The sequence below is a fragment of the Protopterus annectens genome, chromosome 1.part1 (genome assembly GCF_019279795.1).
Source record: "Protopterus annectens isolate FY-2018-M chromosome 1.part1, PAN1.0, whole genome shotgun sequence".
NCBI lineage: Eukaryota > Metazoa > Chordata > Ceratodontiformes > Protopteridae > Protopterus > Protopterus annectens.
Window position 1 is genome coordinate 916,891,127 of NC_056726.1, and position 26,691 is coordinate 916,917,817.

Here is a 26,691-nt window from a genome sequence, read left to right on the forward strand (position 1 = left end):
AATTTCAAACTAAATAAAAAATATTGGTTTGTAGAATGATTTAGATGTTTTATCAATTACAGCATCAACTTTTTATTAATGAATGTTATCAAAAGGTGACCAATGTTTTATTAGATTTTTACATTAGGATAAAATGAATAAGTTATTCTATGATTTTTTTTAACACTAAAGCATCCCATACTTGGGTATTTATTTGGTGTCCTGAAAATAGAGAAAAAATAGTTTAATCCTGCATTTAGGCCCATTGTGTCAACTAAGAGATTTAAAATGGGAGGCATTTTTATTTGTCTTGATTTTTTTATTGCACTCTTTATTCAAAGAGAGTGGATATTATATTCAATATTCTGTGCATCTATTGGAGTTATTAAAAAAGTATTCATTTTCTGGGCTGGAAACCTGTATGTATGCAGTTGATGCTACATTTCTTTACAGTTGTATTCCATAAATTTGTAGGTATGGATTTTATTAGAGATTATTTAAATTGTTGTTCCAGATTATCAAATTAATTGATTGATACTATCTGTTTGTTATTTGAACTGATGTTAACTAACATTCTTTTGTTTTGTTTTGATGGGAAATTATTTGATCAGATCCATGGAATGGCAATGGGTGCTAGGGCAATCCCCATATTTGCTAATTTCCTAATGAACCAATGGGAGAGTCGCTGTTTGTTTACTCATTCATTGTTCAAATATAGCTCCCTCTATAAAAGATTTATTGATGACATGTTTTTCATATTTTCTCAGCCTGTAGAGTTATCACATCAATTAATATAAGGGGTCAATAATAACATCAGTTTCTGTTTTAAGTTTCACTTTAGTTCCTTTGGAAATTCAGTTGATTTTTCAGATTTGAAACTAAACATTGATATTGGTAATAAAATGTTTCATAGCAAATTGTACCAAAAAGACCTTTATCAACAATAATGTTCACTTTAAAGCCAACATCCTAAACACTTGAAGTTGAAAATTGTTAGAGGCCAGTTTATTAGGAATTTTTGAATTGATTCCAAGGGTAAAGACTCTGAAGTTGAATATCTATTCTTAATAGAACTTCTGAAAGATAAGGGAATATCCCTCTAATGAGCTCTATTCAATTTACAATGAGGTTAAGTCTAAAAGACATGTTTATTTTTCAACCAATTTTGCTGAATGGGTTGCCACAAAATAACAAACTAAAAAAAGCGGTAATACTCCTGATTTTACTAATGTGTGCCCGCTTCCATTTTCACTTGAAGTTTGAAGTTTTGAAACTTCAAGCTTCCAAAGTAGACCTATATATATATATATATATATATATATATATATATATATATATATATATATATATATATATAAACATAATTTGGCTAAAGAAACAAGGATAAGAATCATGTCCTTTATAAACATTCTTTTGATTGTATTAAGTTTAAAAATTCATCTTTAAGGTGGCAGATCAAATCTGTTTAGATTTAAGAGGGGGGATTTTAACAACAGATTGAAAGTCAAAGCAGTCAATGGAAGTTCGTACTTTCAGATGATAAACCCCCAGTATTAAATGACACCATTAATATCAAATGTGTTTTGAATCAGAAAGGGTACATATATCAAATCATTTTATTTTTAAATATATATATTTTTAAGTCTTTGTTTATTTGGTTTGAAAATATATGTGGTCATTAATGTATTATTCATAGCTAATTTTAGCTGTACCAATATTGGTTCTCAGTTAATACATTTAGATGTATTTGCTTTTTATGTAGTATTGAGAGTAAGAGTTTGTCTTTAAGATATTCTGTTAATCTGTCTGGTGATTTGTATCATGTGAGGTTATTTAAACTGTTCATGCATTTTGAAAAGTAGTAGTTCAGAAGAAGTTTCTTTTTCATTGTGAAATGAAAGTGCTTAACTTATTAAACATGGTCTTTTTGGCTGGTTTTGTCATTTTTTTAGTGCGAGTTATCCAGCTATGGTAATTCACCCCATCGCATTTTTGTATAACAAAGGTGGTTGTATGACACAAAGCCAGTCAGTTGTCTCCACGGGAAGTAGGAATAACTTTTTATATAAAACCAATAAGAGGTAACACAAAACTGAAAAAACAGTCTGTGTAACTGAGTGTATATTATCTCAATGAAAGTCATTAATAGGGTTGGAAAATAATGGATCATTTTATTCTTTGATCATGTGTTAAAATATGTGATCCCTCCATATCCTCTGGTCTGCCACACAAGGGAAAGTATCTAGCTGATTACTTCATTCACAAATATTTTGTTTTCAATAATAATATGACTTTTTCAGGCAATGCCTCTTTATGAAGATATGCTGCTTGTGGGGGTTATTCCATATGCATTAATACTGGATTTTGATTGGACTGATAGTTAAACATTTTAAAGTAGAGGTTACTTGTTACATATTTCAGGCAATGTAATACATGTAGCAGCATGTTCCTGCAATACATTATATATAGGTGAAACAATAAGAACATGTATTGTTATGCTTGCAAGACTATGTTAGGGACAATAAAAATAAAAATAAAAATCCAGTAGCAAACTCTTTTTACTTAAACATGGAAGTGACTCTTCATTTGTGAACAACTGTATATTGGAACAAATACGCAACTACAATCGCTCTAATAAAAAAAATTGCTATATTAGAAAAGTGTCACAGTAATTAAATATGAGACCTTAAAATCTTAATGTATTAATACAGAAAAAAAAATTGCAAGTGCTACCTTCATTGAACTTTTATGCTTACTGGTTACTTTTTAAACTTCTTCTTCTTTCGGATTTACCCAGTTAGGGGTCGCCACAGCGAATCACCTGTCTGCTTATGATTGGCAGTGGAGTTTTACGGTGTTGAGTTGCTAGCCCGGCACCCAACCTTCCACAGAAGGCACATACATGCACGCATTCATACCTAGGGCCAATTTAGAGTGTCCAATCCATCTACAGCATGTTTTTAGGATGTGGGAGAAAACTGGAGCACCTGAAGGAAACCCACACGATCACAGGGAGGACATGCAGACTCCGCATAAAAGGCACTCCAGCTGTGGATCAAACTGGAGAGTCTCTTGCTGTGAGGCAACAACGCTAACCACTGCACCCCAGCTGCCACCCCCACTAGTTACTTTTTAAACTAGTATGAATTATTTATTTAATTATTAATTTCTTTTTGTACTTCTACTGTGTTACATTAGTACTTTGTATCCCCCTTGGAAGGCTCTGCTGAGGCACTAGAGTTTTAGGTTATTTCTCAGAGATGTACCACCTTGTGGTTTTCACATGGGATGGGTTGTGGTTTCAGGATATGGTGTGGTTTCATTGACTGACAGGCATCAGCCACAAAATCTATGACCACCAGCAAATGTGACTTGTCAAAACAGTGTCACTAAAGTGAATTGAATTTTTCCCAGTCTTTACTCCCTCTTCCCTTACCTCAACCATTTATTTTGCAATGTAACTTACTTAATGGGATTTTGTTATTACTATGTTTGTCTGTTTTCTTAAAATTTTACTTTATGCAATTCACTTTCCCAACTTACTCATCTTTGCCATGCACAACTGGGCAAGTCTGTGTATGTTGTTAATGACTGTAGTAGTTATTGCATTTTATTACAGGCTGCAACTTTCTATAGTCACATAAACTACATGCAAAACAAACTACTATCTAGGTATGCTTAATCTATGCAGTGGTTGTACTGATACTAGTTTTGTGAAGAAATAGTCATTTTAAAATGCATACTTCTGCATATCTCATTTTCACAGCATCTGAGAAGAAACCTGTCTATCACTCGAGATATATGTGCATGAAATGAGCCAGGTGAGGATTACATTAGCTACTATACATTCAGGATGGTACCTCTAAGAAATAACCAGTTTTTCATGTTTTTGAAAGTTGTTTTTCCTGACATCTCAGTTAATGAACATGCAAGACCACTATGAATCAGCAAGGCTCCCAATAAAACGCACTTTGCCTAGGAATAGCTATAAGCAGCTTGTGGAATACAGTTTGTTTGTGTCTTTTGGCCTTTCCCGGTTAGGGGTCGCCACAGCGGAACTCCGGTCCACTAATGATTGGTAGTTGATTTTTACGTGCTGAGTTACCAGCCCTGATGCACAACCTTCAATGAAGGTACACCCATTCACGCATGTCTCCACGTAGAAGACGCTCTAGCTGAGAATCGAACCGGACAGCATCTTACTGTGAGGTGACAATGCTACTGCAGCATCACCACCGTGGTTAGCTTGTGGAATACAGATGATAGCTGAATTTTTAGAAACAACAGGAAAATCTAAAGAACTAGGAGCCTTTCTTGAAACATTCAGCTTATGCAATCCCTAACAATGACCCTAAGTGAGACTTTAACTGAGTGCAATAGAGCATTTAAATGTAAATTTAAATGTAAATAGAATAAATATGAAACTTCAAATTAATTATTGTTGGTGTGATAGACAATTCAATTGAGGATATCTCAGATACTGTAAGATGTGCAGGTGACAAAAACAAACTATGTGAATACATTTGATTTTGTTTACCTATGTCATGATTGCTCATAGCAGGAAGCTCAGAGTCCAGTCTAGTATTCATTTTCCACAGAAAGTAAACAGATATATCTTAGAACTGAGTTTTACTTTTTGCAGATGAAACACAAAGCTGACAGAAATGAAATACCTCATTTGGCTGTATAGTCTATTCTGCATTAGCAGAACATGATGAAGTCTGTGAAATTAATTTGTGCTGACCAATTCTTTATTCACAATATCCAAGGAGAATGTAAGAACTTAATCAGGTGAAACAGAAGTCAATGTAACTCAACCTGTGTTGAGACATATGCTCCTTTTTCGCATTTGTTTTAGAATTTTTCTGCCCTTGATATATTATTAACACACTGTACAGATCTGATTCCTTGATGTACCTTATTCTACAGTATTACTGCCAACCAAAAAAAGACTCAACTAAGGCAAACATCAGCCTTTTTACATGGAAAGCTGCTGGAAGGCAGTCTTTGAGAAATCACATAATTGTATCCCATTTACTTCCAAAAATAGATAATAATTTGTCCTAGCCTCCCCATAGATGCTGCTGCTGCTGTGCTTGCAAGTGTGTTAGTGACCATTCCAAGCCATTATTTAAGGGTTTCCCCCTCCCATCAAATACCTACATCAGTTAAAAAGAATCACCCAGAAAATACTGTGGACCCAGCAAAGAATTTTGAGAGAACCATAGCGTGAAAGTAGTAAATACCATTTGTAGCCATTATTTAAGTGTTCCCCCCTCCCATCAAATACCTACATCAGTTAAGAAGAATCGCCCAGAAAATACTGTGGACCCATCAAAGAAGTTTGAGAGAACCATAGCCTGAAAGTAGTGAATATCATTCTTAGCCATTATTTAAGGGTTCCCCCTCCCATCAAATACCTACATCAGTTAAGAAGAATAACCCAGAAAATACTGTAGACCCAGCAAAGAAATTTGAGAGAGCCATAGCATGAAAGTAGTGAATACCATTCCTAGCCATTATTTAAGGGTTCCCCCCTCCCATCAAATACCTACATCAGTTAAGAAGAATCACCCAGAAAATACTGTGGACCCAGCAAAGAAGTTTGGGATAACCGTAGCCTGAATGTAGTGAATACCATTCATAGCCATTATTTAAGGGTTCCTCCCTCCCATCAAATACCTCCATCAGTTAAGAAGAATTGCTCAGAAAATACTGTGGACCCAGCAAAGAAGTTTGAGAAAACCATAGTCTGAAAGTAGTGAATACCATTCATAGCCGTTATTTAAGGGCTCCCCCTCCCCATCAAATACCTACATCAGTTAAGAAGAATTGCTCAGAAAATACTGTGGACCCAGCAAAGAAGTTTGAGAGAACCATAGCCTGAAAGTAGTGAATGTATGTTAACTTTCTTGGTCTAGTGTACTTTACATAGTGTACTCCCTTAAGGACAGCTGACTGACTTTAGCAATGTGCATCACAGATTAGTGGCAGGCATCACCCCCCCCCCCATATATCTGTTACCTTCTTAATTATACTGCACTCCTTTTCCTCTATAATCTAGAGTGCACCTTTGCCTCTTCCTACTCATCCTGCCCACACTCCAGCTCCCTGAATTACACAACACATCTCTGATATACTGACTATTTTGTTTGAATTTAGTCTAAGGTTACTTAACTGCCACATACCTACCTTCCAACCATATAGGATACATATTGCAGTAATAGGCTCTCTTTCACATAACACTGATAGTCTCCCAAACTCTCCAGTGTCTTGGACTACTGTTTCTAGGTCTTAATCCCTCCCCCTTCCATCTGCAACACTCATGTACCTCCTGTCCATCTCTCCTGTCCCCTCCCCCTTACATCCTTCCTTCCAAGGAAGTTTACTTTTGGTGAGGCGCCATTTTCAAACTGTTCTAGCCTCCCCATAGATGCTGCTGCTGCTGCTGTGCTTGCTAGCATGTTAGTGATAAGGAATTGTACTGCTATTTTTTATTTCTGTACATGTAATAGTATCTTCTGAAGTAAATAAATGTTTAAGGAACTGTACAATGTTTTTTAGAGTTAACTCTGCTTCGTGAATTAACCCACAGGCAAGAGGAAACCACGAGTGCAACTGTACATTGTAGAAGTGTTAAATAACTATGTCATGGCTGTAAGTTGTCTGCATCACCTTATCTTTTAGAAACAGTAAATGCAAGCGTACACTAGCTCCTATATTTAGTTTATCAGCATTGCGTGCTGTATGCTGTATGTTAAATACTTGAATTAGCCTGATTATTGCCTTATCTTTTAGAAACAGCACAGGCAAGTGTATACTATCTCCTTTAATTAGTTAAATAGCATTACGTGCTATATGCTGGCTGTTACATACTTGAATGGGACTAATTACTGGCCTACATGCCATCCAAGTGCATTGCCTTATAATTTAGGAACAGTAAAGGCAAGCGCACAACAGCTCCTTTAGTTGAACAGCATCACGTGCTGTATGCTGTCTGATATATAATTGAATTAGCCTGATTATTTCTGGATACTGGCTTACTTAACATCCAAGTGTATACATGATAGCTGCACTAGTATATCTATTTGTCAGCATTGCCAGCCATTAAAGTGGTAATTCACTGTCTGATTCAAACGCTTAATGTTTACAGCAAAGGCTGTCTATAATATAGCATAGCAACTCCCGCTTGCTTTGGATATAGCTTATTAATGCTACGATTAGTTAAAATGTTGATGAATACATCCTATACTTATTAGATAAAACTTGATAGTTAAGTCATTGTAACCCACTTTTTGTGTGGACAACATTTGGCTTGGGTTACCGGTCTAAATAACTGCAAATTAAGATTTTGTTTGACCTGCAGGGGTAAATGGAGTTGCAGACATATCCAGCCTCCTGTCATTGTACTGAGACATTTAAATGTACTCTTAGATATCATAGCTCCACTTGGTTTACTGTTTCATGGATATTTATACATGTTTTGGACATCGCAGTTTCTAAATTGGTCTTGTTGTTTGATAACTGCACTCTTTAAGTAAGATAAGTGAATACCATCTGAACTGTTTTTTTTTTTGCTGTTCATAAGGTAAAGCTGCTTAAATATAACACCTGAATGACCAACTTGCTGTGCTAGGACCTTGTATACCTATGGTAGTAGTGCAAAAGCAAAAAAAAAAAGAAAGCACATTTTGAACAAAAAGCCTGTTCTAGCCTGTATGCAAACACCCTGAGTACTATTTCTTTCCCTCCTCCAGACCATTCATAGCCATTATTTATGGGTTCTCCCTCCCATCAAATACCTACATCAGTTAAGAAGAATTACCCAGAAAATACTGTGGACCCAGCAAAAAAGTTTGATAGAACCATAGCCTGAAAGTAGTGAATGCATGCAAACTTTCTTGGTTTAGTGTACTTTACATAGTGTACTCCCTTAAGGACAGCTGATTGACTTTAGTGTGGTCAAACGCTGCATCACAGATTAGCGGCAGGCATCACCCCCCCATATATCTGTTACCTTCTTAGTTATACTGCACTCCTTTTCCACTATAATCTAGAGTGCACTTTTGCCTCCTACTACCCATCCTGCCCACACTCCAGCTCCCTGAATTACACAACATATCTCTGATATACTGATTATTTTGTTTGAATTTAGTCTAAGGTTACTTAACTGCCACATACCTACCTTCCACCCATATAGGATACATATTGCAGTAATAGGGTCTCTTTCATATAACTCTGATAGTCTCTCAAACACTCCAGTGTCTTGGACTACTGGCTCTGCCCCATTCCGTTTGCTATGCTCACTCCATTCCCCTACCCTACCCCCATTCCCACACACCCTATATTAATTACATTTATATTTATACACCACACCCTTTATCAGTTCCCTCCCACCCAATTAGAGTTTCACACCACACATATCACTAAACCAATACCCTTCGCCACACCCTTACTATCCCTCATTATTAGTATATCAAACCCATTTACTTTAAGTTACTACCCTTAAACACTCTTCACCAGACATGCTGAACTATAAACAACAGTCCCACTTAATAAAAACACTAATCTACCTATGTACTATCATAACCTTTTTCCTGCTCTCCTACCTCTCCTCTTACCGCACTCAACTACATATCAGTACCCCCTCACAATGGGGAAATCAAACCTCTATCCACTCCCCTGAAACCTTGTAACACCACTAGACCTCACCTCCTCTAGATCAGTCTCTTACTCTCATTTCAAACTGTCAGTCAGAACTAACCCTCACTCCTCATTAAAACATACTAAATTACTACACAAACTAACTAAACTGTATTTTCACCTACTCCACAAACTCATTGGCTGTGGTGAAATTCACCCTAATCCAGGGCCCACCACAACACCCTACACAGACTCTAATCAGCCAAACCCCCTATACTATAGACCTACCTCCTATCTCCTCTTCAGTAACATAAATACAAGAAGTATACTTAACAAAATACAAGACTTTCATGCCCTTCTAGCTGTATATAAACCAGAAATAGCAGTGCTAACTGAAACATGGCTTAAACCAGAACACCATAATAATAAGATTATAGCCCCTGGCTATAACATAATACGCAGAGATAAAGTAGAGAAAAAGGGAGGTGGCATAGCGATATTGTTCCAAAACCATCTCATCATTGAACAAATTGATTATAACACCCAATATATCAAAGATGTTGAACTAATCCTTGCCAAATTAAAACTAAACTCAAACAAACATATAATTATTGCAGGTGGCTACATTCCACCAAGCAATAACACTACTATAATGGAAAACCTGCTAAAATGGATCTCAAACTCCATGCCACAGGAAACTGTACTATTAGGTGACTTTAATATTGACTGGCTGAACTGCTCTAGCTACACTCCGACTACCCAAATTAACCTCCATAGATTTACTCAAATTATATCCATTGCAACCAGAACAGACAAAACCTCAAAACGCAAATCCATCTTAGACTGGATTCTGTTATCTGACACCACTCTAGCATGGCACTCTGGCTGTCTACCTGACAGTCTACCTAATTCGGAACAAACCCCATTGCATAAGCCAACCCAACCTCAGAGTAATAAGTAACAAAAAGACCTTTAAAACAACTGACTTCATCAATTCACTACAAAGCTGTAATTGGACACCCCTAAAATTACAATCTCTAGATGATGCCGTACAGCATTTTAACTCCACTTTCCTGCAAATCCTAAACTATCATGCCCCATCCAAAACTATAAGACTAAAAGCTAACTATGCTCCATGGCTAACTAAAGATACTTAGACTACAATGAAAGAGAGGGATCTGGCCTGGAGTCAATATCAAAAGAACAAAGCCAGTAATCTGAGGCAAACCTACCAAGAACTTCGAAACAAAGCCAAAAAACAAATCAAACTAGACAAACGTAACTACTACAAAAACATGCAGGAAAAATATGCCAACAACCCTAAGAAATTTTGGGCTACAATAAAGCCACCACCCCAACCCCAGTACTACCAAACAACCATGACAACATTCCCACACAATTTAACAAGTTCTTTACCTAAACAGTCCAAACCCTTATCAATGCCCTCAATACCACTAGCAACCATATACCAGGTGCTAGCAAAACCCACCCTACTACTCAAAACAATACCACCAACTTTTCCCTATACCCTGTACCCACTAAAATTATTTCAAAGCTCCTTAAGAAACTCAAACCAACCACACTAGCTGCTGACCCCCTACCAGCCGAATTCTTTCAGATAGCAGCAGATGCCATAGCCTATCCTGTGTCCATCCTCATAAACAGGTCACTTGCAGAATTCAAAGTCCCCATCCTTTGGAAAACATCACACATTATTCCACTGCACAAAGGAGGCAGCTCCTTAGAACTCACCAACTACCGCCCAATCGCAATACTCTCACCTCTATCCAAGATATTAGAGAGAGTTGTACATTCCCAACTACTTCTGTACCTCTTATAAAACAACTTAATCTCCAAAACTCAGCATGGCTTTAGACCATCCCACAGCACGACCATAGCATTACTATCATTTACAGATATAGTTAACCACAATAGAAACAAAGGACTATTTGTATCTTCCATTTTCTTAGACTTATCTAAAGCTTTTGACATGGTAGACCATAACATTCTTCTCCAAACCTTATCTACCCTAAGCCTCAGCCCCTCCACTATATCATGGCTTACTAGCTACTTATTTGGTCTACAGCAAGCAGTCCTATGGCATGATCAGCTGCCCCCCCTGCTACCAGTATCCATAGGTGTCCCTCAAGGATCCATCCTTGGCCCACTATTGTTCTCACTATTCCCCAGCCAAATCAATTCCTCCTCACTCACAGCATCAGTAGTACAATATGCAGATGACACCACCCTTATAAGTGCTGCCCCTACCTTAAAGGAACTGAAAATCCTCACCCAAAACACTTTTACTCTAGCCAAAACATAGTTCACAAACATCAAACTTATTCTTAACCCCCAAAAAAACTTAATTAATTATTTTCAGCCCAGGTCATGCTCCCCCCTCAACATCACTTTCACCATTCACTCCAAAGATAACATTCAAATCACTCCAACTGCACACACTAAACTCTTAGGTGTAGAAATAGACAATAACCTCAAATTTGACATCCATATAGCACAAACCATTAAGAAATTTAATAAAAAACTAGAACTTCTCTATAGGAAGAAACACTTTATAACTAAACAAACCAAAGCTACTATTGCAAGAACTCAACTCTTATCCATCCTTAACCAAACAAAAAGCACCAGTTCCAAAACGACAAGGCTCAAAATAAAAGTAGAGGTTTAATTAGGGCTCGTAACCACAACCCATGGTGATATGAAGAAGAACAACAATTACATCTTATCCATCCTTCTCTATGCCTCTCCCATCCTTACTAATCTCCGCCAGAGTGATCTGAACAAAATGGAATCTTGTTATAACAAAATATCCAAGTTTGCTACTGAAACCTCATACAAATCCCACCACTATCTCGCCATTAACCAACTCAATTGGCTCAAGCTACCTCAACTACTTCTATTTAATCAACTTACAATAGCGCATAATCTCTTCTACCTTCCAGAAAAAAACTTTGCACTTCAAAATATATTTAACCCCCACATCCCTACCAGAGCCTTACAGTCTTAGCTCTCAGAACCTAATAAGCATTATCAGACACAAAAATGATGCTGGCAAATCTCTGTTTGCCTACACTATTGCCAAAATCTGCAACTCACTACCTAGCCAAATAACCTCCACTACCGCCACTATTCAATTTAAAAAACTCCTAAGAACCCACTTCTCAAACAATTGGCTTTGTTCATGCTACTCCCCAGGTTAATTTGCACCAATACCATGTTCAAGGATTCTACAAAAGGTCCCCTAATCCCTTTCACGGTAAAGCTTAATAATCACTGGTCTAAAAACTAGTTTAAAATAGCCTTTATCCTCTTTCAAAAAGAAGTAATAAACTCTAAGATGTCTGAAAATATTTAGATATCCTTTGCAACTAATAATGGGATACACACCGCTACTGTAGTCACAAAAAATATATTATTACTGAAAATTAAGAAAAGATGATTGGAGATTTACTCATATTTTACTTCAGAACTATTGAAAGCTTAAATTGCATTGATGACTACCACTTGTTTAATACCTGCTTCAAAACAGTGTACTATTAGAGTGTTCTTGGAGCAAACCACCCCCAACCACACAAACAAAAAAATATATATGTTTGTTATTATATCAAGGTGACCAAGATTCAGTATCTTGGTCAATGCTATATCAGGAACTTCAAGGGCCTTACCTGCAAGACAATAACTCTTTCAAAATTTTGCAATCTTTTTTAAAGAACGTTGAAATATTTCACACTTTGAACTTCTTAGAGCCAGACAATTCCACTCTTAGAACTTTTTTTGTGGAGCTTTTATTCAATCAAAATACAAAAACATTTTCTTGAGGTGCCAGGTCAAGAAAGCAGAATGTCATGTAAATGTTTGTGGTGGCGGGGGGGGGGGGGGGTGACTCCATGATATTCACTGAGATGGTACAATTGTTTAGTTACATGCTCTTGTTTTTTTATTAGGCTACTCCACTGGACAAGTGTCCCCTTTCAGGGGTGACCTGGAAGCACTGTCTGGTTAATTGGCCTGCTTAGAGTCATATAGGGGGCAAGTGAAAGTAGAAGGAATCAAACCCTGTAACCTGGCTACGGAAGCAACTTGTCAATAGCTCAGATCCTTAGTCCTCTGCACTACCAGACTAATGACAAACTGGAAAACTGAATTATGCCATAATACTATCATTTTTTTTCTGGTTCATAAGCACCATAGAAAGAGGATGACTGGTATACAAATTTAGGCAAAACACATAAAATATTGTACATCTCCTTAATTGTCATTCTTATTGTTTTTGACGATTTACTATCATTTGTGCGAACTACATTTTGTTGGCATGTATGCTGCCGAACATCAGAATGTCGAGCACAAGATGAAAAGTGTATGGGATAGTCGAAGACACTTACTCAAATGCAGTAATGCATTTGCATAAGTGTGTTTGACTATATGTACAGAGATCGCGGTACAGTGGGGAGTGGAAATTCATCCATATCCCCACTGTAGTGCGATCTCGGAGTTGGAATATATTAGTAGCAGGGGGTGTGGGGGGTGCAAAGTGGCTTGCCCCCCTGCTAAAATGTGATTTGTCATATAGGAGTTTGATTTACATCATCACGTGATGTTTTCAGTAACAATGTCAACTCAAATGTGTCGATCATTTGGGTCAACATTGTGTAGGAGTGGAGAGTTGGATTTTGGTGTTTATTTTCATTATTGCAAACAGCAAATGTTTTGCCTTTTGCAATAATGATAGTAAAATGCTTTTGACAACTTACAAATGTCCTATATTTAGTAGTGTTTATCAGTGAACTGTATATATTATATCCCCACTGAAATAAGGTGAAATTACGTAGCAGTTAATTATTTTGTACAGTACTGACAAACTGGGATCCTAATGCTAGGCTACAAATGATTTATCTTATCAATAGCCTCAGACAGTCTACAGGAGATGTACACACATAGTGTCACTGGAGGACACAATCTCATGTGCAAGCACACATAATATAAACAAGATTGTCAAAATCACATACACTTCACTCACCACACATAGAGTGCACTACACACATAGACCAACTTATGTTGTGGCATTTAAATGCAATCTTTCCAAAACCCAAAGACCTAAACTTTTGTGCTGCCAAACCTGTCCTCAGCAAATTCAAAAACAATCATTAAAAGCAACACTGAAATATAGCATAATTAGGGGAGTCCCAAATACAAAGCCCATAAGGCAACAGACATAATAGCCAGGACTCTAGTAATAGGAAACTGGATTGTATGACACACTGAAGACCTACTCAGCAGGCTGAGCAAGAAGATAATGTTTAGTTATCTATATGAAGCCAGGATTTGCCAAGTAATTGCATCACTGGTACCTGTATGATTCAATCATAATTCATTTTGTTGTAAATGACTTGAGACACACCTCCCTAAACTATACGAAGACAGACATTATTGATCTCTCAGACTGGTATGTGCCTGGTATTGAGCAGCATTCTATCTTCACCAAGGATGCTGGCACAGTATGAACAAAAGATGATCAATTTCAATAACTGGCTTAGCTTCTAATGTCATTCTAGACAAATATAATGTTTGTTTGCATGAAAAAACATGGAGCACAAGTCACATTGTTTTGCCAAGTATGACCTGCACCTGTCCTGCCCTAGGCTTCCAAATATTGGATTTTATCCTCTCACATAGAGCCTTTTTAGGCAATACCAAAACTGACAAACCTTCTGACATAGCAAATGCAACCCAAGGAAGCCTCAAGGTGTTAGTGCTCAGAGCCAGGGGATTAAACAGAAAACTCCACTCGCTGCAAGCTCTCTTCACCCTGGGCAATGTAAACATGTGTGCAGTTACTAAAACATGGTCTAAAGCCATAGAAATACCCCAGCAGTGCAAGGTTTCAATGCCTTCCACACAGATCATCAACTACACAGACGGGACAAAAGGTGAAGGAGTCTAATCTAATCTGGATCCATATAAACAATAAATGCACTTCAAGTTTGGTTAAACAGGATGATACGCTGGAGTTTCTCATATCATACCATATCATATCATACCATATCATTTCATATCATATCATATCATATCATATCCTAACAAGTTACAAGTCAACCTCTATGAACCACGAAATCCATAGCTCATTCATAGACCTGCTGGAGACACTCACCACATTAGTGATACACTAACAGATTTAAAATTATCTGGGCAAAAACTGAACCTGCAGGTTTTATACAACAGTAACATGTCTGTCAATACAAGGGTTATTATGCGCAAGAAAAGTGTGTTTAACCCCCTCCACACCCCATACTGCAGAATTTTGAAGCACTGGTGGAGGGAGAAATTAGGCAATGCATAAAAAACAAAGAGAAGGTTTTTAATTTGAGTAAGAAAGAATACAATTTATTACAGAAAATTAGTTAAAATAAAAACATCAGAGTTATGAAGCCTGATAAGGTTGAAGGAGTGGTTAGAATGTATCCTTGGGATTATTAGGCTAGAGTGTTCCAGCTATTACACTGCAATTTTAGATACATCCAGGATCCAAGTATGAGGTTAATATGGCCTGTAGGAATATAGACCTGATGCTGGAAGATAACCTTTTGCAAGGTGTAATAACACTTTACATGATTTATGAAAGTAACCAATCCTGTTATCCTGTCCATTTCTGCAATATCAAACATTCCTCCCTAAAGGCCAATAGTAACCGCAGCAGGCTCAAAAACCTATCTCCAGCTACATGGGTGAATGGAAGATGAAGTTCTTTCTAAAAAACATAAGCATATTCTACTAGATTCTTGGGATTTTCTTACTAAACTAATTGAAGATATACTTAAACCCTCTTCCCTGTTTGTTATGATTGATATAGTTGTTTGTTTTTCAGTTATACCCCACCACACAGGGATGTTATGGTTTGAGAATGTCCTTGTGGAAAGGGAAAGTTTGACTGTGGGGTACATTAGGCTGGTGGTTGAAAATATGGAGTTGGTTTTAACAAACAACTTTTTGAGGGTGAAATGTATAAGCAGGTAAATGGAGTAGCCATGGTTGCAGTGTGCGCCCTGTTTGCCAAAATTATTTTATATTTCTGGGAGCAACATAATATTTTTAAATCTAAATGTTATAAACATATGCTCCTATACTTAAGAATCCTGTATGACATCTTTCTGATTTGGGATAGTACAGGTGAACTTTTAGGGGAATTTATGGAATATACCAACAATAGTATAGATTTTTTTTAATATACTAACTACTTTCATATTGAATTATTTGGATGTTAGTATTCAAAAGGAATTTGATGATAGGAACTTTATGTCCAAGATCTATAGGAAAGAACATTTTTCTAATTCTTACCTACACTGTGTGAGAGATCATCCACCACACCAAAATAGAATTATTAATAAACAGCAACTAGTCAGGGTGGCAAGGATGACATCTAAGTATACTGACTTTATTGTGGAGGTGGTTAGAATTAAAGAGTTTGTTTGTACAGTGTGGTTACCCTGTCACCTTAGTACTTGAAGTGTCGAATGAGGTTCTTGATGGATGGAGGATCAAATTTACCTCTTTACATGGGACAAACAATGATAACAATGTTGTCCCAGAGGAATCAGTTAATGTAACGAACATAATGATTATAACAGGGAATTTGTTTTAAAATACAGTCAACATTCTAGAGATATACAGGCAATTATGCTAAAATATTGGAATATTTTTTTCACAAATGCTGAACACTTTACACTGCTTCTCTAAACTCACTTTGTTCACATACAAAAAGAGAGAAAACATTAAAAATATTTTGGAAAGAGGAAAGATTAATGATCCTAACATAGATGGAATTTCCAACACTTAGGTGTGGAATGTGCAAACAGTGCCCTTACGTATCTCATTTTGAGTCTCTGAACATAACTACCATGTGTAAAACTCTCCAGGAGAGTCACCATTTTAATTGTTGGTCAAAAGGAGTACTTGATTTAGCTTATTGTTTAGAATATTTTTCCTTTTATATGGGAAGGACCAAATGGGCCCTGAAGACATGAATAAATTAGCATAATTATGATATTAAGGAGTGGCTAATAACTAATGCACTTTATAAGCCTATATTATGTTGTAAGTCTAACTCATTTCCATTTTGGGTGATTGAACAAGCTGATCAGAATCCAAGGGGTGGACAGTGTGAAACCCTGTTGGCATACAGAGAGCTGCTTTGCCAGTTTTGGTTAAATGCATGTACCCCCCCTGGGATTAAATGAAATGGTCTCCCTAGTACCGGTATTAAAACTAAGGGCAGTGAAACTTTAGTGAGTTTTTCTATTAATTCATTGGGCCGGATTCATGAAGGCTTGCATGGAGTCTAAGAGTAGAGTAAGACTCCATGCAGCCAAAATGTCCGCTGAGCGATCCAGGAACAGCCAGTAGGGGCGTGCAACAGAGCTCTCAAAACGAGTCCTACACGGACAGGGCTTGGATATGAAAATTACCTCAATTGCAAGCAAAAGCTATGCAAATGAGGTAAATTTGTGATCCAGGAAACCCAAACCTGTCCGAGTAGGAGTAGTGTTATTTGCAGAAATGTACTCAGTTCAAAACTGAGTACAGTTCTGCAAATAGCAAAACGGAGCCATGACAGCTCCAAAAAAAGGATGCATTTACATGAGGAAGCATGCCAATGGCCAAAAATACGGCCATTGGCAATGTTCAGTGATGCAAAATAAAAATAAAATAACTTTTTTTTTCATCCCGATCTCCGGGGTTTAAGCATAGCGCAGCGCCACGCAAACTCGCTGTGCCCTAAAAACAGAACATCAATAATTAAGATCCACAAATGTGGATTTTATTGCTAATATGAATTTACAATGCAAGGGAATGGCAGGCTGAAGACAACATGGCCACCGAGTAGAGGTTGCTAAGGGGGGAAGCTCATTTTAAAAGATGTAACCAAGCATTAGTAGGCAATCCTATGCAAATGAGGGTTAGGATAGTGAATAGCAAGTTTACATAGCAAATGAGCACAGTCAGTGGAGTGTAGGAGTAGGATAAGGGGAGTGACAGAGTAGAAGATAGGTGACATCACGAGGGGGGGTATGTATGAAAGAAGTGAAGCTCATTGGAGCAGAGTGGCATGTGTCAGCTGTCATTTACACATCATTGAAAGAGGTGTGTCAACAGGTAGGCTAGGTAATGACAAGAAATAGAAGGTGTATGCTGTGGATAACACTAAAGTTTCTTGCTGAGCGTGTATGCATGCAGGTGCGCGCCTGTAAACCCGAGTAAGACTGTGTGCGCGTGTAAGCGTGAGTGACTCGTTTAAGCCGGAGTAAGCATGTATATGGCTGTTTAAAGAGTTGTAAGTGCGTTTGCACCAGTGTGCATGCGTTTTAACAAGAATAAGCAAGTTTTAGTCAGTGTAAGCATGTGTGCGTGCGTGTGAGCTGCTGTGTGAGTGTTTGCGCTTGTGTGTGTGGCGCTGCCCCCCTGAGGAAACAGAAAGGAAAACGGAAGCGCAACAAATAGTAGGAAATTACCAGGGAGTACTAGCAGAGCCAGCAGGTGAAAACAATCAGAATCAGGCAATTACACAGGCAGTACACTAGCCCAGCCCAGCCCAGCACTTAAAACTCTGCAAACAACATTCCATTATGTTTCTCTCAAGAGACACTGCAACACTGCAGTAAGCTAATGGAAGTGAAAACTGAAAAAGCTTTACTGAGACAAAGAAATGTTAGGGGCTGCCATTGCTGTTATAAGGTGACACATGCAACATGCTGAGGGTGGTGACAATGCAAATGCTGCTGTACAACCCACAGTGAGGAGACGGAGAAGATTGTACAGGCCCAGGGTAACCTACCAGGGGCTACATGAGCTGGAGATAGTGGAGCACTATAGAGTGGACAGAGACCTCTTGCAGCAAATTGTTGAGCTGTGCAGGCCACACCTCACACACAGAACCAACAGAGGGGAACCCATCCCAGTGGAAACCAAGGTATGTGTTGGCCTAAGAATATTAGCAACAGGTACCTTCCAGAGACCAACTGTTGATATGATGGGGATATCACAGGCATCAGCATCCAGGGTACTGCACCAGTTCCTGGATGCCATGTCAGCACATGTCAGTGATTATGTATATTTCCCCAACTCCCGTGAGGTATTGGCCAGCAATATGCGTCTCTTCCAGCAAATAGCGGACTACCCTGAGGTAGTGGGTGCAATAGACTGCACGCACATACGCATCAAAGCACCAGCCAGTGAGCGGGGTAGGGTCTACTTCAACCGCAAGGGCTTCCTGTCCATCAACTGCCAGGTCGTGTGTGATGCCCAGGGCATAATACTGAATGTGTGTGCTGGCTGCCCAGGAAGCTACCATGATTCCCATATCTGGCATCTGACGCAGCTGTACCAGACATTTGCCAATGGGGACATCCCACATGGTCACCTAGTGGGGGATGCTGGCTATGCACTGGAGCCGTGGCTGATGGCACCCATCAGAAATGCACACACACCTGAACAGGAACACCATAATGAGGTACAAGCACAAACACGAAATGTAATCGAGCATGTGTTTGGCCTGCTCAAGTCATGGTTCCAGTGCCTGGACAAATCTGGTGGAGCCTTGCAGTACTCATCAACTACATGTACCCACATTGTCATGGTATGTGCTATGCTACATAATATGATCCTGCAAAAACAGCTGCAGCAGGACCAGCATAGGCCCGGGACAAACAGCCCCCCACCATTGCCAAGGCCATCACAGGCAGAGCGTGACTCGGAGGAGGAACAACCTGAGCCTGCCCCAGTAGGCAGAAGGAGGCGTGCCCAGTATGCTTTGGCCTTGGCAGAGAGGCAATGCATAGCACATATACTGTCTCAGTAGGAACTCTGGAAATGATACCTCTCTCTCTGACTCACACATATAGTAAAAGGGATGCCTAACTTGACACTACCTGTTTTCAAACATGTATAGGGAGTGTAGTATGTGCATCTGACGTGGGCAGCCCTGCAGCACCACCTGAGGCATGATTGCCATGTGTTAAGCAATATAAAGCAGTGCTAAACAGCCTTTACCACCATGTAGTATATGTAAACAAAATCACACACACCAAATAGCACAACTGTGGTCAATGTTGAGTAATATTGGGCAATGTTCAGCAACGTTGGTTAACGGTGAGCAATGTCGGACAAGCTTGGTCTAAGTAGGGCATAGCTGAACAAAAGCCAACATCCTCATATTTGCTCTACTGGCCTTTAAGCAGTCTGGTCTGCTCAGTATGAAAATATAAAGCAGTGACGGGCCTCGAATGCAGGATACTGTGCACTATAGTCATAGTACTGAACCACTAAACCATGACAGTATTGCAGTGGTCAGCCAGTATGAAGAAATGTTGATAAGTCTATGCAAAGTATCTCATGGAAACCCTGCAGGCACAGCATAATCCCTGTCAAGTTATGACACAAAGGTGAGGCCTGCAGTAAGAATAGAACCTGACTTTCAACACACACAGTATAAATGTTAATATTGGTCATGTTCACACACATCAACAAATGTAGTGGACCTCAGACAGCAACATACTGAAAGGTCACACTGGGCATGCTCACACACTTGAATAAATGAGACAAATGTCAGGCAACAAAACAATGAAAGTCCAAACTGGGCATGCTCACACACTTAGGCCATGTCTGAGTACAGCAGTGGGCCACACATATCTGGCAGTTGCATGTGTTAACCCAGGAACCTCTCACTATTCAGCAATCCACCCTGTGCACACAGTTATATGACAACAGACACATATATAATATAGTGGAACCCTGCCATAATCAAATATGTTCTGCAGATACCTAAGTTGTTCATAGAAAGTGGGAAAGCAAAGAAGATAAAAAACCTGCAATCAGTATCATCAATGAACAATGTGCATCCTGAACATTATCACAGGTTCAGAGGTTGATACTAGGCTATCTGCCCTAGGGCATATACAAGCCTAGCCAGAGTGTGTTTGGCTTTTGCAACCCTCTCAGATTAGTACACTGTGCCTGTGAATAGTAGGTCACACAAGATAGCCCATTTACGTTTAGTCTATTGTGACTCTGTCTAGCAGGGACCCAGAAGATATCCCAGGGGTAAACATACGATCACCCATCCACTTGTCAAGATGTCTCCTGTAGGTGGTCAGTAGGTGGCTCTGCCTATGCGAAACCGGGATTACATTCCGGAGTGAGTGGAGCCTCTGGGATAAGAATCTGTCCCTCCAGCATGTCCTATTAACATCTGTGCTGAGGTTTATGTCCCTGGAGTGTGTAGCTCCAAGGGATTTAGATATCCTGAGATGGAGCATGTCCGTTAATTCTGGGTTGGACATTTCCTTAAACAACAAGCACACATCACATCCGAGTAGGCAGTAAGCAACTGAGTAGAGATGGAGTTACTGTATCCGAACTGTGCAGGGCATCTGTGTGAGTCCCTAGATCTGCTTGTTGAGGAACTTTTATGGCCATTACCGTTGCTGCAGGTGTCAGGTAAGGTACATCCCAAATGGGGCATTGTAACCAAGCATGGTTGTGATGAGTATAGGGGCACAATGACCTCACTTGATCTAGATGTGAAACCATATGGGATAATGTGGGTTATATAGAAGGTCTGTCTAACCACTTTGGCAATGTGATTGTCAAAGGCGAGAGTACGAACAAGTCGTGTCCCCAAACCCCTAACAACTCCTACCATACGTAATGGATTACCACCTATGTGGTAATGTATGGGCATGTTGTTATTCCCAAAGGGGATGACTATGCATCTAATGGCATTTAGCTGTAGGCCATGGCTCTGGCACCAGTCATCCATCTCTGTGAGACACTGTTTGAGTATGCATGTGCCAGCTGGAGAGTTGATTATGGCACCCAGTTTGCAGTCATCTGCGAACATGGTCAGCCATATTTCATCCTGTGTTAGCCTGTATGTCAGACAAATATATACTGAACAAGATAGGTCCCAGGACTGAGCCTTGTGGGATGCCATGTGTAACTGGTGTATAGTCAGACATGGCACCTGCAATACTGACCATGTGGCTGCTATCCCTGATCCAGTTAACAATCCATCTTGTGAGATATGTGTCAATATCGATGCTGGTAAGCCTATGTATAATGGCCGAGTGGGGTATTGTGTTGAAGGGTTTTGCAAGGTCCAGGTAGGCTGTGTGGACAACCTTCCCTACATCTATGGACCCGGTAACTCTTTAAAGAATACGAACAGGTTCAAGAGGCAAGATCTGCCCACAACAAAGCTGAAATGTGTAGTACCCAGTGTCTGTAGGTCCCCAATGTCTATGTGTATGAGTTCCATGACAATATGTTCCATAGCTTTGCAGAACAGGCTAGTTAGGCTTATAGGGCGATATTGTCTGGGGTCCGTTGTGGCACCACCTCTGTGGAGCAGGACCACTGTCGCTGTATGCCATTTCTTGGGTACATATCCTGTAGTAACTCTGATACTGAACAGTGACTTAATGTGAGGGTTACTTTCGTCATGAAGCTTGTGTAAGACGCAGGCTGGGACACCGTCTGGTCCCATTGATGCTGTGTTGTCTGCTTTGGGGAGGGCAGCACTCACCTGTTTATTTGTGATGTCAGGGAGGTTACACTCTGTTGGGATGGACAATTGCTCCTTAGGGGGGATGGGGAGAGACATCTGCACTGAACCTGTTTGCCAGGATGTTGGCAAGGTCTGTGGGTTCAGGGTATGTTTAGTCAGTATGCAGTAACTCACAGCATATCAGAGAGTGTCCAACCAGGTTCCTGACATAACTAAAGAAGGCATTGTGATTGTCTTAAGTGTCTGGTGCAATTGTCTGTTAAAAGCGGGCCTTAGATGAATTCATGAGTGATCATAGCTTTCTGCTAGTACAAATCACAGATGCCTTCCCTGTCTGGGATTGTGCTCTATCATGTAGTAGCCTCCTCTTTTTGTTGTATAGCTTATTAATGGCCGGGGTCCACCAGACAGGTCCCCTGCAATTGGAGGAGTGAGTCTTGTTGTTATTTGGGATAGCACGATCCATGCAGACATCTAGGTGTCCATAGAATGCGTTTGTAAAGGATTCAGCGGTCTGAGCCATATTTACCACTATCCCAGGGTCTTTGAAGGATACCACCTTGGTTTGGAGATGTGTGACGTTTGCTTTTGAGAAGTTCACCAAGATTACCTAGGATGGGTGTGGGGATGGGATATGGATGTCCAGTGAGATAAATGTATGGTCTGACCTTACCAATGAGGGGTATACCTCTGGTGTGGAACATAGAGTCCCCATGTTGGTAATGATCAGGTCCAATATGTTTTCCCCTCTTGTGGGTGTGATGACCGGTTGTGCCATAGCATTTGAGTTTACAAATAGTAGCAACTGTTGGGTGAGGGTGTTGGGGCCTGAGTAGTATCCCCAGTCAATGTTTGGGTATTTGAAGTCACCCAATATAATGGTGTTTGGGGAGACCTTCATATTCTCCAGTGTTCCCAGGAAAGCCGAGTGTGGTTCCTGAGTTTGGGAGGGTGGTCTGTAGCAGGCTACAAACTGAAAGGCAGTTTTGCACACTGTTAGTTGTACATGTATGGTCTGCGATGCTTCGTGCAGTGCTACTAACCTGGATGTGTGTGTATCTATGATGTATATGGATACTCCCCCTATTTGTGTTGGCTGTTTCGAGTCTTGTGGTCAGAAAGTATGGTATGAAGTATAACCTGGTAGTGCTGGTGTGCATTTGTGAGCCTGAACCAGGCATCTGTTAGTGCACAGATATCGCAATTCTCCATACTGAGGAGAGTCCTGAGTGGGCGCAATTTGAGGGTAACACATCTGGTGTTGAGCAGCATTACCCTTAGTTTCTTTTACCCTGTAATGTCTATGGAGGTGGGTTTGTCTTTTGAGCCTCGCTTAAAAAAGGCACTAAGGGGGTGGCAAGAGCCTTAGCCAGTATTCGAAAGTCCAAGGGTGACAGGTGCAAGCTGTCCATAGTGAAGCTGCATGGCATGTCGAGTATGTCACCACAGGCTGACAGACACTGGATCCCCTTGAATGACACTAATATGTTAGCCAACTGTTAAAAGTGATCAGTTTGTCTGTATACTGTGACATCATTCTTGGTGAGTGTAAGATGCTACACAAGGTCAGGGTCATACTGGCCTGGGCTACATGATCAGAGAGTTCCTCTATGAATGATGTCATGTGGTCCAGGGAGGAACATCTGAGGTTATTCGCACCAGCATGGACAATGATGGAGCCATTTCTGTACTTGCTTTGGAGTGACCTGAGTGCATGTGTTATGTGGCGGATCCTGGCACCTGACAGACAGCTCAAAGAGACCATCCCCTTGTTCAGCCTGGTGAGTGAGACATCAGTGTGTCTGACAATAAGTGTCACCTATTACAAGTGTATTAGGTGTGTTGTTTAGTCCTAAGGTCAGTGACTGTGTGGCACACTGACTTTGTGAACTATGTGATACGTGGGTATTGTAGTGGGGTAGCAGTTGTTTGTGTGTCTGCTTTGGAGGTCTCTGCTGCTTAGGCAGAGTTTATTTAGAGCCTCCGAGATGTTTATGTGTGATAATGTAGTTTAATTGTTGTCGCTATAGGTCTATGTGAGACTGGATTTGTGGTGTGTGTGGTTACCTTCACCACCTGATAGACTGTGCCAGTCATGGGTCGAGAGAGCTCAGCCTCCTGTATGTCTATATAGTTGCATCTCTCACATATATCTGAGTTTTTTTGGAGGATGAGAGGGTTGTCTGTGTACATAAGGCAGTTGTGACATTGTGTCAAAATTCCAATATTCACCAGCTGGACTGGAGAGTAAACATGAACCCGACCCCTGGACATGCCAAGATATTATGATGACATACTCTGTTGATTGATCACAAAGGATCAGTAGGGTTTTAAGTGCATAAAAGAGTATAACAGGGGTTTAGTGCTCAAGTTTGTTGTGTTTTGTAAAGAGTAGCTGCAAAGGAGTCCAGACTGAACCATGATATATATCCTGAGTCAGGGCCAACTGTACCTGACTGACAATGCCGACATCCTGTCAGACAGGCCCATATATACATACCCACCTCTCACTGACGAAAGGCACTATCATCATACCAGGAGATATCACATGTGGGAATGGGTAAACAGCTCCCCCCAAAGCCAAAAGCATGGCAGCAATTGGATTACATTGTTTCCCTATATGTGTCATGAGTGAACTACAGAATAAACAGACCATGCACCTGAACAGTCTGTTGAGCCTCACCCTCACCACAGGATCTGAAACTGTTGAATGTGTTACAGCAACATATGGCACTCCCCACAAGTGTTGGTACACAATACACCATGGGAAGTATAGTTCAATAAGCCTATGAAGTCTGATCTGCAAGGCCACTGAGTCCATCATGATTGAAGTCATAAACAGAGCTCTTGGAAGCTGACAAACACACAACCCTACCAACTGTGGTATGTTCATGGGCAGATCATGGTTCCCAAACATGCTAGACTGTTTGCAAGGCAGCCACCCAGGACATACATCACTGAACGGAGCTACACATGTCCCACACAGACTTTGAATAGGCCTTTATCAACATCCCAGACACATGTATCCACAAAATCAACAATCTGTGGATAAATATGTGTTGTCATATGAAGGAGTGGCAATTTGTCCACAGATAGATCACAAGCTAAGAATTGTGGGGTCCTGCTCAAGCTGTTAACACCTGCTGACCCACATGTTTCATTCCTGGGATTGCATAAAACAAAGTGTACACACATTACCATGTCCAGTCTGATGATGTCCGCATCCTACAAATATAGCAGGAGAAAACAATACACCCAGGAAAGCATATAGCGCATCATGTTAATGCATATCTCTCTAGTCTCATAACATAGTTAGATAGGGGTTTGAATCCTGCAAATGCTGACAGTGTGGGTGGGTGTGTGTGTATGTGTGTGAATACCTTTGAGATGAGTGCCCTTTTTGGAGATTGGGAAAACACATCAAAAGAGGTACATTCCTCTTTGGAAAGTCTGATGATGTCAGCATCCTACAAATATAGCAGGAGAAAACAAAACACCTAGTAAAGCATATAGCACATCATGTTAATGCGTATCTTTCTAGTATCATAACATAGTTAGGTAGGGGTTTGAATCCTGCTGACAGTGTATGTGTATGAATACCTTTGAGAGGAGCGCCCTTTTTGGGGACTGGGAAAACACATTAAAAGAGGTACATTCCTCTTTGGAAAGTCTGATGATGTCAGCATAATACAAATATAGCAGGAGAAAACAAAGCACCCGGTAAAGCATATAGCACGTGTTAATGCGTATCTCACTAATATCATAACATACTTAGGTAGAGGTTTGAATTCTGCAAACACTGACAGTGTGTGTGTAGGAGTGGAGGTGTGTGAATATCTTTGAGAAGAGTGCCCACTTTGGAGACTGGGAAAACACATTAAAAGAGGTACATTTCTCTTTGGAAAGTCTGATGATGTCAGCATCCTACACATATAGCAGGAGAAAACAAAACACCCAGTAAAGCATATAGCATGTCGTGTTAATGCATATTTCTCTAGTATCATACCATAGTTAGGTAGGGGTTTAAATCCTGCAAACACTGACAGGGTGTGTGTGCGCGTGTGTGTGAATACCTTTGAGCGGAGTGCCTTTTTTTGGAGACTGGGAAAACACATTAAAAGAGGTACATTCCTCTTTGGAAAGTCTGATGATGTCAGCATACTACAAATATATCAGGAGAAAACAAAACACCCAGTAAAGCATATAGAGCATTGTGTTAATGCTTATCTCACTAGTATCATAACATAGTTAGGTAGGGGTTTAAATCCTGAAATTGCTGAGTGTGTATGACACTGTTGGTCAATCTGGTGTGGGTTTTGCTTTTACTATGGTATGACATATCAGGATTAAAACAGTATGTGCATTGCACACATCAGGTATCTGTGCGGCAAATAAATATATGTACATGTGACCTCAATTGGTACATAGGTGTGAAGCCTGCATACTACATGAATACATTTGTTTCCTTTAACAGATTGTGCCACTGCTTCTCAATT